At 40.3% G+C, this 17,741-nt stretch overlaps 1 long non-coding RNA gene across 1 annotated transcript; it reads right to left on the bottom strand.

Annotated features, from left to right (window-relative positions):
* Nucleotides 1-10,354: 10,354 nt before the first annotated feature.
* LOC145820638 (uncharacterized) lies at nucleotides 10,355-17,173 on the bottom strand. Its single transcript, XR_014362539.1, has 2 exons — nucleotides 16,265-17,173; nucleotides 10,355-13,215 (listed from the first exon to the last, which is right to left on the bottom strand). It is a non-coding gene; the product is annotated as an uncharacterized LOC145820638 (long non-coding RNA).
* Between the last annotated feature and the right edge of the window lie 568 nt (nucleotides 17,174-17,741).

Below are 17,741 nucleotides of genomic sequence, written 5' to 3'. Positions count from 1 at the left end.
GGTAGGAGACAGAAGGGTTTTAATCCCCAACAGTCTCAGAGTAGCTTTTCTAGATCGACTTTTCCTGTGCCGAGTGCTAGTTCGGGGAAAGACAGTCAAGGAGACATTACCTGCTTCAAGTGTGGCCAGCTGGGCCACAAGTCTCCAGTTTGTCCTCAGAGGGGAGGAGTGTAGAGAGCAGCATCATCTTCGGCTCGATCTCAGAGCCAGAGTCAGGGTAGAGGCCAGCCACTCTCGTGTTATCAGTGTGGTCAGCCAGGGCATATGAAGAGGTATTGCCCGCAGTTGGGTGGCACACCTGGTGCATCTGGTTTGAGGCAGATTCAGGGTCAACAGCCAGCTCAGTCGGGTCAGGCCTCGAGGACCAATCAGGGGGCTTCATCGTCTCAGTCGGTGCAGCAATCTTATGCTCCTAGAGGTGAGCAGGTTGATCAGAGGTCATCTGGGCGCGTGTATGCTGTTACCACGCAGGATCTTGTACCGGCTCCATCTGTTGTGAGAGGTACTTTCTTGTTTTCCAACTCGGTTGCTAATGTTTTGATTGATACGGGTGCATCTCATTCCTTTGTGTCTGCTGCATTTGCATCTGTTTTGGGGTTGGAGTTAGCACAGTTAGCATCTCCTATTTGTGTAATGTCGCCTCTTGGGGGTGAATCGATTTTGAAACACGGTGTTAGGGGTTGTGATATAGAGGTTGATTACCATAGAATCCCATTTTCCTTTGTAGTTATGCCTATGAGAGGTTTCGATGTTATTTTGGGTATGGACTGGTTATCGTCATACCGGGCAGTTATTGATTGCTACCGCCAGAGAGTCACTTGTTGTACCGTGAATGGTGAGTGTTTTCATTTTCTTGGGGACCGTGTTGGTAGTGTTTTGCCACCGGGGTATGTTCCGCGAGGACAGAGTGAGCTTAGTGGTCTACTTGCTAACCTTTCGATTAGTGAGGACGGTGAGACTCAGATTGTGTTGCCAAGGGTGGTGTGTGAGTACTCGGACGTTTTTCCCGAGGATCTTGTTGGTTTGCCACCGCATCGAGAGATTGAATTCTCTATTGACTTAGTGCCCGGCACGGCGCCGATTTCTATGGCACCTTATCGTTTTGCCCCAGCTGAGTTAGTTGAGTTGAAGATCCAACTCCAGGAGTTGCTAGATAAAGGCTTTATACGTCCTAGTGTTTCGCCTTGGGGAGCACCGGCCCTCTTTGTTAAAAAGAAAGGTGGTGCTTTGAGACTTTGTATAGATTACCGGAAATTGAATCGGGCTACGGTTAAGAATAAGTACCCTATGCCCCGTATAGATGATCTGTTCGATCAGTTGAAAGGTTCCCGTTGTTTCTCGAAGATAGACTTGAGATCAGGTTATCATCAGTTGAGAGTCAGGGAGGAGGAGACGGCATTCCGTACGCGGTATGGCCACTATGAGTTTTTGGTGATGCCATTTGGGCTTACCAATGCACCGGCAGTATTTATGGATTTGATGAACCGGATATTCCGGGAATTTCTAGATCGTTTGTAGTCGTCTTCGTGGACGACATCCTTATCTATTCACCTTCAGAAGAAGAGCACGAGGAACACTTGAGGGTGGTGCTTGATTTACTTAGAGCCCATCAGCTTTATGCTAAGTTTGGGAAGTGTGAGTTCTGGCTAGAGGAGGTGAAGTTCTTAGGCCATGTAGTTTCTAGGGAAGGGGTGTCTGTTGATACATCCAAGACAGAGGCAGTGCAAGATTGGGTACAGCCTAAGAGTGTGATTGAGATCCGCATTTTTCTGGGATTAGCTGGGTATTATCGCCGGTTTGTAAGAGATTTCTCCAGATTAGCTTCGCCTTTGACTAGATTGACTCGGAAGGGAGTCAAATTTGTTTGGAGTGAGACTTGTGAAAAGTCGTTCCAGGAGTTGAAAGTTAGACTGACCACTGCTCCAGTCTTGATTATTCCGGAGAGAGGGTTGGGTTATGCAGTCTATTGTGACGCATCACAAGAGGGTCTTGGTTGTGTGTTGATGCAAGAGGGGAAAGTGGTTGCCTATGGCTCACGTCAGTTAAAAGTTCACGAGAAGAATTACCCTACGCATGATTTAGAGTTAGCAGCTGTGATATTTGCCTTGAAGATTTGGAGACATTATCTTTACGGTGAGAGGTTCGAGGTATTCTCGGATCATAAGAGTCTGAAATATCTGTTCACACAGAAAGACTTGAACTTGAGGCAGAGGAGGTGGATGGAATTTATTGAGGATTATGACTTTGAATTGCATTATCATCCGGGAAAGGCCAATGTGGTGGCCGACGCCCTTAACAGGAAACCTGTTGGTGACATAGCTAGTATAGCCATCCGAGAGTGGGAGATGTTAGGTGCACTTGGAGAGTTTGATTTGCTTCTGGGCGAATCCGTTGAGGCTGCGGCTTTGTTTTCTGTTGTTGCGCAACCTACACTTGTGACTCGAGTGTTAGAGGCTCAGAGGGGCGACCTTGAGGTAGAATCCCTCCGTGAGAAGATTTCTGGTGGGAAGGTTGAGAAAGGTTTGACGGTGTATCCTGACCTGAGTGTGAGATACCGAGACCGTCTGTTTGTGCCGGAGTCTCATCGAGAGGAGGTACTCCGAGAGTTTCATCATTCACGCCTTGCAGTGCATCCGGGAGGTACTAAGATGTATCGGGATTTGGGTCGCCAGTTTTGGTGGCGGGGTATGAAGAGAGATGTGGCAGCTTTCGTGTCTAAGTGCCTTACTTGTCAGCAAGTGAAGGCCGAACATCAGAGGCCAGCGGGTTTGTTGCAACCCTTGCCTATTGCCGAGTGGAAGTGGGAGCATGTCACTATGGACTTCATTGTAGGTCTTCCGAGGACTCAGCGGGGCAGTGATTCTATTTGGGTAGTTGTAGACCGGTTGACTAAGTCGGCGCACTTCATTCCTATGCGCGTTAGAGATTCAGTAGATCATCTTGCCGACTTGTATATTCGGGACATAGTGAGGTTGCACGGGGTTCCAGTGACGATCGTCTCCGATAGGGACCCTCGTTTTACTGCCAGATTATGGCAGAGCTTGCAGAGCGCCTTAGGTACTAAGTTGGCCTTTAGCACAGCTTATCATCCTCAGACTGATGGGCAGTCCGAGCGTACTATTCAGATCCTTGAAGATATGCTTCGGGGTTGTGTTCTTGACTTTAGCGGGTCATGGGAGAGGCACTTGCCATTAGTGGAGTTTGCCTACAACAACAGCTTCCAGTCTAGTATCGGTATGGCACCGTTTGAGGCCTTATACGGCCGACCGTGTAGGTCTCCTGTTTGTTGGGCCGAGGTGGGTGATGCACCTCTGTTGGGTCCGGAGTTAGTGAGGGAAACGACGGAGAAGGTTGAGCTTATCCGTAAGAGGCTTGTTACAGCCCAGAGTCGTCAGAAATCTTATGCCGACCGTAGGAGGAGACCTTTGGTGTTTGAGGTGAGTGATCATGTCTTTTTGAAGATATCACCAAGACGGGGATTGATGAGGTTTGGGAAGAGCGGGAAGTTGTCCCCTCGATTCATTGGTCCTTTTGAGATCCTTGACAGGATTGGCGAGACTGCTTATCGTTTAGCTTTGCCGCCGCAGTTGTCCGGAGTACATGACGTGTTTCATGTGAGTATGCTTCGGAAGTATGAGCCGGATCCATCACATGTATTGGATTGGACCGATTTAGTAGTTGATGAGGATGTCTCGTATGAGGAGAGACCGGTTAGGGTCTTGGATAAGCGGGATCAAGTCTTGCGAGGCAAGACCATTCCTTTGGTGAAAATTTTGTGGAAACATCACGGGGTGGAGGAAGCCACATGGGAACGTGAGTTGGAAGTCCGCGAGAAATATCCGGACATGTTTATTGATTTGTAATCTTGTAGTTAGATTTTGTAATATTGTCGAACTTTAAAGCTTTTTATATATGTCTTAAGCTGTAAAACATTTAGAATGTTTTGGTTAATAGAAATATTTTGGAACTTGCCTCGAAATGGAAGTTTAAGGGAACATTGTATATATTAAATATATTGAAAATTGTTGAAATTGAAAGAAAATTGCATAGTGTTAATGCAGGTTGAAATATATGGTTGTTTTTCATATTGTGGCATGCCTCTTTGTTAAGAGATGGAATGGCCGGTGTTGGGTCAAGTTGTTTATTAGTGAGTTATCATATTGTTGGAATTTGAGAAAAACTTGTTTTCGAAACCTTGTGCTTAATTTCGGGGACGAAATTCTTTTAAGGAGGGGAGGTTATAGCGACCCCGGTCTTTTCTCTTTAAATTATTGTATCCGGACTTAGGTTCCGTGGATCCTGTCATTACTTATTGGTTGTTGTTTTCCTTTAATCTCTTTGTATTTGAAGTATAGGTTGTGTTGGGCGGGTCTGTTACAGGTTGGTTGATTTTAGATGCCAATAGGTGATGCTCAGATTTTGGCCTTCACGCTCGAGCGGAAGTTTTAACGCTCGAGCGGTCCCTTCGTTGTTGCTTCTCCGCTCGAGCGGGAATTTTGACGCTCGAGCGTGATTTTCCATCTCCCAGTATTTTGCTCTGCAGTTCTTCCGCTCGAGCGGTAGTTTTTACGCTCGAGCGTGATCCCTTGTTTTTGCTCCTCCGCTCGAGCGGGGAGTTTGACGCTCGAGCGGGTGCCAGCGCCTGCAAAACTTCTGGAAGGGTGCAATCGACGCTCGAGCGGCTTTCTTCACGCTCGAGCATGATTCTGTGTCTTACGCTCGAGCGGGGCTTTCTACGCTCGAGCGTAGAGTCGATTATATCAGTCCGTGATTTCACTTTTTGGATCACTTTTTGACCTACTTTTCCTTCATAACTTTTTAAAAACCGCCCCTGGAGTGTTTTTATCTCTCTCTCTCCCTCTACACACCTTCTCTCTTTCGATTGATCTACTTAGAGTGAGTTTCTACCTTAGATCCTTTATTAAAAAGTTAGAGTGAGTTGAGGGCTTCGTTTTAATCTGAGAAACTTGGGATTTGGAGCACGTTGGTCTTTGGTCTTCATCTCCATCTTCTCCATACGGGTTATTTTCTTCGAGGTAGGGATTTTCCTACTCCATTTTATATGCTTTGTTCTAAGTTTGGTATTTTGATAGGTTGGGGACACTTTGAAAATTTTGGGAAAAAACCTAGTTGAATTGCTAAATTGATTTGAGTAATTAATTTAATGAAATTGGGGAATTTGGTTAAATCCATGAAATTGGGGAATTTATTGATTAAATGGTGTAGTTGGATAATATAAATCACTCGCCTATTGAATTGTTGGTATATTTATTTTTCGAGTCTAGAAATAACTGTTTTGGGCTATCGGTGGAGGATAGTCGTGCTTGTTGTAGACATTGCATGCGGATTAGGGAAAATTGAAACTAATCAATTTGTTAAGTCATAAATTTAGACTATTGAATTAATACAGAAATTACATGTATTGATTGAGCATTGCATATGCATATTGTTTGGGAGGAGATAGGGGATGTACTCCACGGTTTAGGGGAAGATAGGGGATGGACCTCTAAACCGGATTTTTGTTTGGGAGGAGATAGGGGATGGACTCCATTAACACCATTTTTATGTGTGCTTATTATATTGAAGTGTTTTTACATGATTATTGATATAGCACTAAAATGTGTATCAAATGGGAAGTATGAAGTGTTTTGATATGAGCATGAGTCTCATTTGTTTTGTGGATATTGGAAGTAATGTGAATATGATAAATAATTCACTGTTGTAAGTTTGGCCAGGTTCAGAGCCATGTTGATAATAATGGAAAGTGAAATGTGTCTTAGACATTAGTGTCATGAGACTGTTTAATGATAAAATTGATTATCTTGGTTAACCATCTATTGAATGCTATAGCTTTATTCAATGCTTATATTTGGTTTAGTATTTTTCTACTGGGCTGTGGCTCACCCTTTATGGGAACATCACTTTCAGGTTCAGGTGATAAGCTACCTCCACGAACTTAGCCTGGAAGGATTTGATGTTTGGAATTTTGAAGACTTTTCTTTAGTTATATGTTTGATTTTGTTATTTTTTTTTTTTTTTTTGAGATTTCATGTAAACATTCAAGCCTAGGGCTTAACTTGTAAATGAGTTAGTACTCATCCTTTTTGTGTCCAAGTGTTAGCTTGGAAAGATGTAAGCCCTTAGGGCATTTATTTTGATGTTGCAGGATGTTACATGTGATGTCTTTCAATAAGAATACTCTGATGAATAACTCAAATGATTCGTTTTCTTTTATAAATGCATGTTAATGTTATGGTTATTATGGGTTTATTTTGAGGGCGTGACAACTTGGTATCAGAGCGTCCCGGGTTCGAATACTTTGGGTACGTGGGAAGTGATTAGTATCACAATGGGTTCGTCTCGCTTGATAGAGACTTAGATGTACTGTTATGTGCTTATATGATAGCATGTTTATGTGATTATGTGGGTATGGAACGTAGTTTCTAGGATGTTAATTGGACCCTTGAGTTTCTAGTAGTCTTGTTGGAAAGGCACTTGATCAATGCTGTTTCCAACCGGAATTATAGTAACGCTTCGGGACTATTATTATCCAGGAATGAAATTCGTAGGTGCTTATGTGATTATGTGCTTACGTGGAATGAATTATTTTTGTCCAATGCATTAGGACGCGAGTGTTTAGTTTCGGCACATTTATTAATGTGCTAACGTCTTTGTTTGTTTCCTTTATTAGGATGTCAGGACGAGGACGAGGACGCGGTAGGCGTGGTAGGCCGGGTAGGCAGGAGGTACCGGTGCCAGAGGAGATTCCGGCAGTTCATGAGGGAATTGGCCAGGCCAATGTGGCCGAGCCAGTAGGCCAGCAGGCTATGGGCGCTTTAGCCCGAGAGATAGCAGGGGCATTCAGGGAGTCAGTAGGCATTCTTAGGGCTGAGAATCAAGCCCAGGTTGTTGTTGCGGATGCAGGACCTTCCTTTCTGAAGAGGGAGTTCTTCCGGTCTAATCCGGATGAATTTGTGGGTGATCCTAAAGAGCCGCTTAAGGCAGATGAATGGCTCGAACAGACAACGAAGACGTTTGAGATGCTTGGCATCGAAGACGAGGGGTTGAAGGTGACCTTGGCATCATTCCAGTTGAAGGGGGATGCGGGTCAGTGGTGGAAGTTCACTAAGGGGCGTATAGGAGGTACATGGGAGGCTTTTGTGAATGCTTTCTAGGAGAAGTTCTTATCTCCAGCAGTTAGGGAGAAGCTGAGAGACCAGTTCTGCCAGCTTAAGCAGTCGAGTTTTTCAGTGGCCGAGTTTGAGGCTGCATTTACTAGTTTGTCCAGGTTTGCACCTGAATTGGTGGCGTCTGAGGAACGACGTTGTATTGAGTTTGAGAGGAAGTTGAGGCGTGGCCTCAAGCTGAGAGTTGGGGGAACTATGATTCGGGATTATGGGCGTTTGGTTGATGCTGCAGCCCACATGGAAATCATGATGCAGGAGGAGGAGGAAGGACAGAAGGGCTCCAAGAGGAGTCAGGATGGTCAGAGTGATGGTAGGAGACAGAAGGGTTTTAATCCCCAACAGTCTCAGAGTAGCTTTTCTAGATCGACTTTTCCTATGCCGAGTGCTAGTTCGGGGAAAGGCAGTCAAGGAGACATTACCTGCTTCAAGTGTGGCCAGCTGGGCCACAAGTCTCCAGTTTGTCCTCAGAGGGGAGGAGTGTAGAGAGCAGCATCATCTTCGGCTCGATCTCAGAGCCAGAGTCAAGGTAGAGGCCAGCCACTCTCGTGTTATCAGTGTGGTCAGCCAGGGCATATGAAGAGGTATTGCCCGCAGTTGGGTGGCACACCTGGTGCATCTGGTTTGAGGCAGATTCAGGGTCAACAGCCAGCTCAGTCGGGTCAGGCCTCGAGGGCCAATCAGGGGGCTTCATCGTCTCAGTCGGTGCAGCAATCTTATGCTCCTAGAGGTGAGCAGGTTGATCAGAGGTCATCTGGGCGCGTGTATGCTGTTACCACGCAGGATCTTGTACCGGCTCCATCTGTTGTGAGAGGTACTTTCTTGTTTTCCAACTCGGTTGCTAATGTTTTGATTGATACGGGTGCATCTCATTCCTTTGTGTCTGCCGCATTTGCATCTGTTTTGGAGTTGGAGTTAGCACAGTTAGCATCTCCTATTTGTGTAGTGTCGCCTCTTGGGGGTGAATTGATTTTGAAACACGGTGTTAGGGGTTGTGATATAGAGGTTGATTACCATAGAATCCCATTTTCCTTTGTAGTTATGCCTATGAGAGGTTTCGATGTTATTTTGGGTATGGACTGGTTATCGTCATACCGGGCAGTTATTGATTGCTACCGCCAGAGAGTCACTTGTTGTACCGTGAATGGTGAGTGTTTTCATTTTCTGGGGGACCGTGTTGGTAGTGTTTTGCCACCGGGGTATGTTCCGCGAGGACAGAGTGAGCTTAGTGGTCTACTTGCTAACCTTTCGATTAGTGAGGACGGTGAGACTCAGATTGTGTTGCCAAGGGTGGTGTGTGAGTACTCGGACGTTTTTCCCGAGGATCTTGTTGGTTTGCCACCGCATCGAGAGATTGAATTCTCTATTGACTTAGTGCCCGGCACGGCGCCGATTTCTATGGCACCTTATCGTTTTGCCCCAGCTGAGTTAGTTGAGTTGAAGATCCAACTCCAGGAGTTGCTAGATAAAGGCTTTATACGTCCTAGTGTTTCGCCTTGGGGAGCACCGGCCCTCTTTGTTAAAAAGAAAGGTGGTGCTTTGAGACTTTGTATAGATTACCGGAAATTGAATCGGGCTACGGTTAAATTGAATCGGACTTTGTATAGACTTTGTATAGACTTTGTATGCTCAAATGACAAAACCAACTCCAAACAGACCTTAAGCAGGCCCAAAATAGTGGCAAAATGAGCCAAGATGGTGACTTGAAAGGCATAAGAATGAAGCTTAATGCAAAGGCTCATAAATGGGGTATAATGATGCAACTCTCAAACACATTGAAAGAGTGACAAACATGAGAATATGGCCAAGAAATAAATTCTGAAATATCATGCTCAATGATGCTAAAACATGCAAACACCTTAAGTTAAGCATGCAAGGGGATTCAAAACTCAAGGCTAAGCAAGGCTATTACACTACAACCATACATGGCAAGCATCATTCGACCAAGGGACCTTAAAATAGAGCTAAGGCAGCCCAAAATATGAACAAAATCAGTTTGGAGTATGGCCAAAATATGCTAGCATAGAGGGCCAAAACAACATGCATTATAAGGTAGTGAACATGATTTACACTACAAGCATGTGAAGCATATGAGAGGCTACCAAACCAGTCAAAAAAAGAATCATGGCATGCCAAATGATGGCCAAAAACCCACTGAAACATGACCAATACATGCAAGAATGAGGGGTTACTTTGATAGGCTATGCAAGGGATTGTTCTACACATGCAAGAGGCAAACAAAAGCTGACCAAACCAGCCATAGACAGAGTCTAGGCAGGTCCTAAAAGTCACTAAAAAGGGCCTGAACCAAGGCTAGGAAGTGTGAAAATATATGCTCCCTTGGAAAGCCAAAAATGCAAGCAAACAAGGCCAAAAGAGAGAGGGTCACCCCTCTCTGATTTTGGCCCTCAAAACCACATGCCAACCACTGAAAATCTGCAGGATTTCAGTGGCTAAAGGGACAGGCAAAGCTCAATACAAAGGTCTCATGCCATGGCTCAAAACAAGGCTAAATAGAGCATGCAAGAGGGTAGATGACCCCCAACACCAAAAGAGCCTTAAACAAACATGAAAATCACTTAAATATGAACCTTTTTTCAGTTGACAACAAAGCCTAAATATTCATGCAAGTATGGCTAGGAGAATGATCAAGATAGAGCTTAAAAAGGGAGAAAAGAGATTACCCTTGAAGCACAGCAAAACCAGCAGATTTCTCAACCAAAAACCAGCCTTTTAAACTCCAAAAATGTCCTCAAATAACCTCAGCCCAATGGTGGTTAACTTTGATGAAGGATGCCTAGGCAAACTAGAAGCATTTCTTTACTTTCAAGCACTTCTATGCACAAAATGGGCAAGGGAGTGGAGTATATAGAGAGAGGGGCAAAGATTCAGCCCTAGAAGTTATAGAGAGAGAGAGAGAGAGAATTTTTAGAGTGAGAAGCTCCCAAGCTTCTCCAAAAAAATTGTCCCCCTTGAAAATGAGAGATATAGCCTTATATATAGCAAAAATGAGAGTTGGCTCGAAAATATCTGTCTATGGAACAACTGGAGGTTGTGGAAGACAGCTGGAGAGAAAATATCTTCAAAGAATTTGAGTTTGGGACCTGCCAGCCACTTTTTTGGTTGGCCGACCACTTTTTCTGGTCGGCCGACCACTTTTTCAGAGAAAGTGGTCGGCCAGCCACTTTTTCTGGTCGGCAGGAAAATTCTGCTTTCCAGGTCCAACTTCAAATGGCCATAAACCCTTCATATGGACTCCTTTTCAGGTCATTATTATGTCCAAGTTGAAGCCCCGGAAGTAATCTTTCCAATGGTGGCAGCCTTGCATCAAAATTTCAACTGTGCAAAAAGTTATTCCTGTTTTGGTGAAGCCGCGCAATTTTGGTCCTACCCGGATTCATGCCGAACTTCTCCCAAACTAGTTTTCTTCTCTCCTTTCCTCTTTTCTTCAACTCCAAACCCCTAAACAAAGTGTTTTGAAATATTTTTCAAAGATTTCATATCTCTTTCATTCATTTCCACTTTGTCCTTGCTCAGTTTACCGAAAAGTGCGATATTTAACAAAATGCGAGTGTCGGAACATCGTAGAAACTTTATTTTCAAAACATTTTGAAAGAGAGGGTTTCAAGGTCTAAAATATTTTGATCAAGATTGTTTTGGCCCAAAAGGGGTATGAATTTGGGATTTGACTCTCTCATTGCCGAAGAAACTGAACCTTTGCCCTACACACCTTTCTCCACCAAGTAAGCCATCAGTAGTGCCCAAGTCTTAAGGATGGTCAAAAATGAGGTGTCTACAACTCACAATTAAAGTAATAAAAAGAACCGTAGTAGTAGAAGAAGAAGAATAAAAATGAACAAGTGGGTAAAATGAAAGAAGAGAAGATATGCTTACACCGCCAAGCCACCACAAAAATAAGTTGCATTATCAAAAACTAAGATTGGCACGAGATGGCAGAGATTTTTAAGGAAAATATTACTCTCTTTGGGAGACGGTTGCCATTGGTAACTTGAATATTCATACAGTGAAGGTGAAAATAGTAACTTATGGACCAAGTGTTGTAATTGACCATTTCTTCTTCCTCGGACTCCTCCTCAGTTATGGTTGTTGGCTCTAGCCTAGGATGATACTCCACCATTGAAAACCAAAACAAGCAGAACTTGTCACCGCCTAGATGAGCCAAGGTCGAAGGAGGACCAGTATCATAAGCCATGTATGACTTTCAATAGTCATGGAGATTGAATTTACCCATGAACCACATCTTTGTCACTAAATCATACCCATTAGGCGTTGATTGCCTAATTGGGTATTGATATTCAACTCCGTACAATCAACGCCTAATTGGGTATGATTTAGTGACAAACATGCAATTGATGAGCAAGTTCAATCTCCATGACTATGGACAGTCTTACATACCTGATGATACTGGTTCTCCTCCTTCTCCGAGCTTGGCTCATCTAGGCAGCGACAAGTTTTGTTTGCTTTGGTTTTCAGTGGTGGAACTTAGGCCAACATTTATAACTGAGAAGGAGTGGGAGTCCTTGTCTGAGGAAGAGGAGATGATCCCAGGACCGCTTAATTCGGAACCTCTTCACATTCACTGCATGAAGCTTCGAGTTACCAATGGCAGTCGTCCCCAAAAGAGTGGAATATTTCCCTTGAAAATCTCTTCCATCTCGTGTCAATCTTAGTTTCTGAGTATGCAACTTATTTCTAGGATAGTTTGGTGATGTAAGAAAGCTTATTGTCCTTAATTTTTCCTACTCGTTCTATTTCATTGCTTTAATTATTATTTATATTCATAGACCACTACCATTTTATTTTATTTTTTGAGGTTAAGTGATGCAGTATGTTACTTAGTTGGATTTGTTTGCAAGCCCTTATTGTAGAGGATGCATATAATACAATCTTAGAATTGTAACAAAACATACATGTGAGAAAACTTCTTTTGTTAATTTTCCATAACAAAGAATCATTAGGCTTAAACTTGTTTTTTAGGACTGATGGTAAAAACTAATTGCAATTCCTGTTTCTCATGTTTTAGCCTCTTTTACTAGTTAATATAATGCTATACCTTTCAGCCCTATTCGATTAGCAGGATTAATAGTAAGGAGATCAACAATCCACAAGATTAGTGTAGGATTGGTTATCCAATGACAGTGACTCCAATGGATTAATAATCTCAATCCTATGCTATAATCCGCTCAATCAAACAGGCCTTTCATGGATTATTTGATATGCTGGTAATTCTTCTTGTATGTGAAAGTGTTATCTCCACCCTACAAAGCAAACATGTCAGATTGCAAGAAAAAAAAATTTATGCATGCTTAAAAATGTGTACTAGAGCCTGTGATATACCTAGAATGAGAAGTGGTTGCCTTTCTAGTCCCAATTATGCAACACTGTTTTGGTAGCCATGTTAAAAAAACTTATGCCAGAGTATAGGGCAAGTGGTTTCCTCAATTAGGTGCTTTGGATCTATCAATACAACTTGTCAACAGCCAATGCAGGTCCCATTAAATCATCTGGATGAAAGAACTAGGTTTTGGGTATTTCAAACTCTTCACTTACCCAATTCTTGGTATTAACATCATATCTTTGAAGGACACGGTCCTCAGGCAATAAAACTTCCCACCCAAAACCATAGTGTGCATATATTGCCCTAGGGTATTAATCATGTTGAGTGACATCTAATGATCTAATAACATGTCTAAATTAGTGGAAATAAGCAAAAAAATATTTACAAAAAAAAATCAAGATCAATAATCTAGAATTTATCCATCTTCAAGTATGACTCATAAAGAAACGTTAAGAAAGAAATTGAGAAAAGCAAGAATTTTGAAAATCAAAAATTGCAAAAAATTGAAACTAATTGATTTAGAAGGTTATCTAACAAGTAAGATTATAAAAGTATAAAGAAAATTAAGAATTTATAAAGAAAGAGGCTACTCTCCTCCAAGTTGTCAAGATAGTAATACGTACTTTAGCAATCGCTCCACCCTACGCTTCTCTATAGGATCCCCTTTGTCCACTGCAACACTTCTTTTGGTTAGATAAACTTATATGACTTGATAAATGCTACAATACAAATCTATAGGAGTATAAAATAAATGTTAAACAGTGCTTATATCAAAATAAGGGTAGAAATGGAGAAACAAAAGGTTATGCGCACAAAAATATATGGATTTATGTAGTAATAATAAATAAACACACCATATGCAAATTTGTAAAGTTATACTTTGCCTATGTGCAGCACATGTGACTATTCTTCCATTCAGTGTTGAACCTAGATACTGCTTACTTACACTTATTTCCATTTTGGTACTATCACATCATGTTTGCACCATGATCTAAAGCATATAAAGTATCTAAGAAGAAAATGGTTCCTACAAGTTTTTGGGTCATTAGTGAAGTATAGGAATGCAAAGCCCAAGTCTCATGCTAGTGAAGTTCTATGAAATTTGATTTTACCCAAACCACCTAATGTCATAGATCCATGACGAACAAGATGACTTCTTGGCTGAAGACAAATAAACAAGGAATAAAATTTTGGAATTTAGTGGTTCACTACAATCCTTTTAACCGTTAACTATCAAAGAACTAGGATTGGGTTGAGCATACCTTTCGATCATCTTTTAAGTTGTCATCTATACGTTCCTTTATATCTGTAGTTCAACAAGGGTATATTCACTCTTAGTGAACACAAATTTCCAGAAAAAGGAAAAAAGATTAAAGAAAAAGGCATTGGCATGCTTCCAAATGACACAATTTGGAATAATTCCCCTTTTTTTTTCTTCTTTTGTTTTTTTGTTTTTGTTTTTTTTTGTTTTTTGTAATGGTTGCACTCCAAACAACACTTTTTTGCTCAAAAACAAAAGTAAAAGTATGTTTCACATAAGACACCAAAATATCTTCCATTAATGAATGAATAAACCTTTGTATATAGTTTCTCTTCTGGCCATCAATTTTCTTGATTTGAACCAGTGTTATTAAAGGCCCACCTAGGCCTAAGTCCCATTCAGGCCCAAGGTTTACGCCTCGCAGTGTTCCAGGCTAGGCGACTTCGATAAGTAATGCTTAAGGCGTGCAACTTGGCCAAGCCGTAGTAAAGCCCAAGGCCTGCACCTTGAGGGACTTTTTACTCTATTTTATTGTTGCTTTGATTGGTTTCGTTTGAAATCTGACCATTGATTTAATAGGGTGCAGTTACAAAAGATCCCTACTCTTAATTACACATGCCAATACATTGGGCATTCGGCCCCAAATCAACGATTTAGCTCTAATTCCTAATCTCCCAAAAACACTTTGTTGTTGTTTGCCATCGTTATCCAGCCCACCAGCTTGGAAAATTCTTGTTCACATTGTTTTCTTTTTCTCTTCTTATATTTCTCTCTAATTCTCTTCTCTTCTGTTTTTCTTCTCTACGTTGTTGTCTTCTTTACTTCTCTTCTCTATGTTTCTATCTTCTTCTTCACATGGCTGCTATGAAGCACCGGCACGAGTACTGATACAGGTACGTCGAAACGGTAAAATTAAAAAAAATAGGGTACAGATACAGCTTGGTACGCTTGTAAAAAATATTTATTTTTAATTTAGAGTAATGCAAAAATTAATTAAATGGTTTAATTTGTTAAGGTCCAACCTATAATTAACATTTAATGCCGAAAGTAAAGGTATAAATCAAAATTAAATGTCAATATATTAAATAACTTACAAACCATAGTTTAATTTTAAAATCATGCTAAGCATAAGACAAAAAAAAAAAAAAAAGTCCAGTGAAAGGAGTTATCTATAGTAGAAGAAAATATTGTTTCAACTGAGGTACGCTATGGCTTAGATATATACTAAGTACGTCTAGGTACGCCAAAAATTAAGAAGAAAAAACTTGGGCACGTGTTTGTGTACCCGGTACGTATGCAAAAGTACCATACGAGGTATCATTCGCCGGTAAGTACCCGGTACGGGTATGACATGTTTTTCAAAGTACCATGCTTCATAGCATGGTTGTGATGTTGATGTCTTCTTCTTGTTCTTCCATCTTCTTATACTAATTCTCCGGCCTCCTCTTTCTCATCCTTCTTTGGACTAATTTGTTTTTTTCCCCTCTTCTTATTCTTCTTCTCCCCCCTTCTTATTCATGTTTTATGTTAAACTTTGAAATATTGTTCATTTGTCTATGCTAAAATAGTAGTGTTTGTTAGTATTTATATTTTTAAATTTTACTATTTCATTTTGCTTATGTTGAACTCTAAATTAATTGCTTATATTAAATTATTTATATTTTTTTACGTACAAGGTGTGTCTCACTTTGGTGAAGCTTGCGCCTCACCTTACGCCTAGGCCCTAGGAGACCTTGGTGCGCCTATCGCCTTTAATAACACTGATTTGAACATATATATTCATAAAGAAACCGTCTCATGGGTGAGATTACTAAGCAAAAAGGTCCAAGGTTGCATGCTTCGCATCTTTCGAAAGTATAAAAATAAGATGATGATTCCATATGATTGATCTTATGGATGCTATATTTCTAAACAAATATATAGTTGCTTTTTATGAAGAAAACAAGAAGTAAAAAAATAAACAAATAAGAGCTTCAGGTGGTCAGACATAGTGATGAGAACAAAAACCATGGTCGTTCTCCATCTAAATATCATAGGAACCGCAAATAATTCAAACAAGGCATTGATAAACAATAATGATCATACTTATCAAATAGAGAATCGTATCGTGAATCAAAATCGTGATTTTGCAAATCGTGAATCAAATCAAGAATCGTTAAGCTTCAATACAAACTCTAAAAAATGAAAAACAATCATATATAGGAACAAAAATGAGATAAATTGATTTTTGCACAAGTTATAAAATAATTCTTGTTATGAATAGTGTGATTCACTCCCAAAATAGATTCACCCATAAATTTGTATCGATTATGCTGCATGAAATGCAAATTGAATCGTGAATCAAATAGTGAATCATAAGATTCTAATAACAGATGCAATGATTAACATATAACTCGATTACATAATCTACTCTATGCACGTAAACTTATGCTGAAGTCATCTTGTACATATAATACATACCTTTGGTTCTGGTGCCATTTTCTGAACTCCTTCCATTTCCAACTTATTTATTGGAGCTATCACCACTGCTTATAGTTCGGCCCAAGTTGAAATGCAATGGCATAAATAAAATAAAGGGCTTAGAGTCAAACGTAACAATTAAAACCACAATAGCATTAAAGCAAGCTTGAATCGAACAAAACTTAATATCAAGTGAAGGCGACAAAAAACAGGTTCCCAAGCTGGAATCACCAAAAAAATGGATTTCCAAGCTGGAACAAAAGAACAAATTAGGAGGGAAACAAAAAAAAAAAAAAAAAAGAGGGAAAGGGACTCTGATTTCTTCATGAAAAATGTAAACACAACTCCCCCTACATCTGACTCAGATTCTCAAACCACTCAAATGAAGAAAGTGAAAGAAACAAATAATTACAGAAGAAAAAGAAGGATTGAGATGTAAAAAACGAAAGAAACCCTAGGTTTTTATACAAGATGATAATAAGAGATCCATTGATAATTATATGTAGCATATAGTAATTTTAATTTGGCCAATCGAACAAAAACAAGAACTAATCATTGTGTTCTTCATAGATCTATAGATACACACATATATAGCACATAGAGAGACGCACCAAATCTGCACACACAAAAAAATAAAAAAATTTGAAGGAGATGAAGCTTGAACTGATGATCGAACTGATCTGTTGTGGAATGAAGCTTGAGGTCTCAAATCTGTGTTGAGGTCTCTCAGATTTGCACTGGAGCTCTCATATCGATGGGAGAGGACAGCACGATGAAGAAGAAGATGAAGAAAGTGGTAATGGTAACAGTAATGGTGAGAGTGACGAGATTGAGGGTGGTTGTGATTCATAATATATTAATGGCACAGGAAGAGGAAGAGGAGTAGCAATTTCCATAATAAGTAGGAGACTGACTCGCTTTTGCTCTTTGTCGGAGGGAGGATTGGTGTTGCAACCAATGTTTTAAAAATTGGTCGGTGAGCCAACTGGAAAAAGGATCGAGTGGACAAATTATCGGTTCAACCGTCAGGTTGAATTAGAATTAGGTCCTGACGTAATAAATATATTAAAATTATATTTAAATAAAAATATAAGTACTAAAATTATAAATTAAAATATTACATTATCTTAAATATTTCTATTAATATTTTTTTACTAAAAAATATAATAATATTTTTTAAAATATTATTAATTTTTGGGCGAATTATACTAGCAATCCCTATAGTTTGTCGCTAGTGGCACTTTAATCCCTGACTTTTCAATTGTGACACATTTGACCCTAAATTTTGAATCTTGTTCCAAATAAGGACAATTGAAGATACCATTGGACTTTTCAAGGGAAAAATTGTCAATTTGATAAAATATAAACTAATTTAACAAAAATAAATGTCAAAAAAATATTTTTAAAACTTCAAAAATTATTTCTATCCACCAAAGATAAAATTATGTAAAATTAATAAATCTTTTAGACATTTATT

Source organism: Camellia sinensis, chromosome 2 (genome assembly GCF_055761805.1).
Source record: "Camellia sinensis isolate YWXY chromosome 2, ASM5576180v1, whole genome shotgun sequence".
Classification (NCBI taxonomy): Eukaryota; Viridiplantae; Streptophyta; class Magnoliopsida; order Ericales; family Theaceae; genus Camellia; species Camellia sinensis.
The sequence above is the reverse complement of the archived record's forward strand: the minus strand, read 5'-3'. Positions and strand labels throughout refer to the sequence as shown.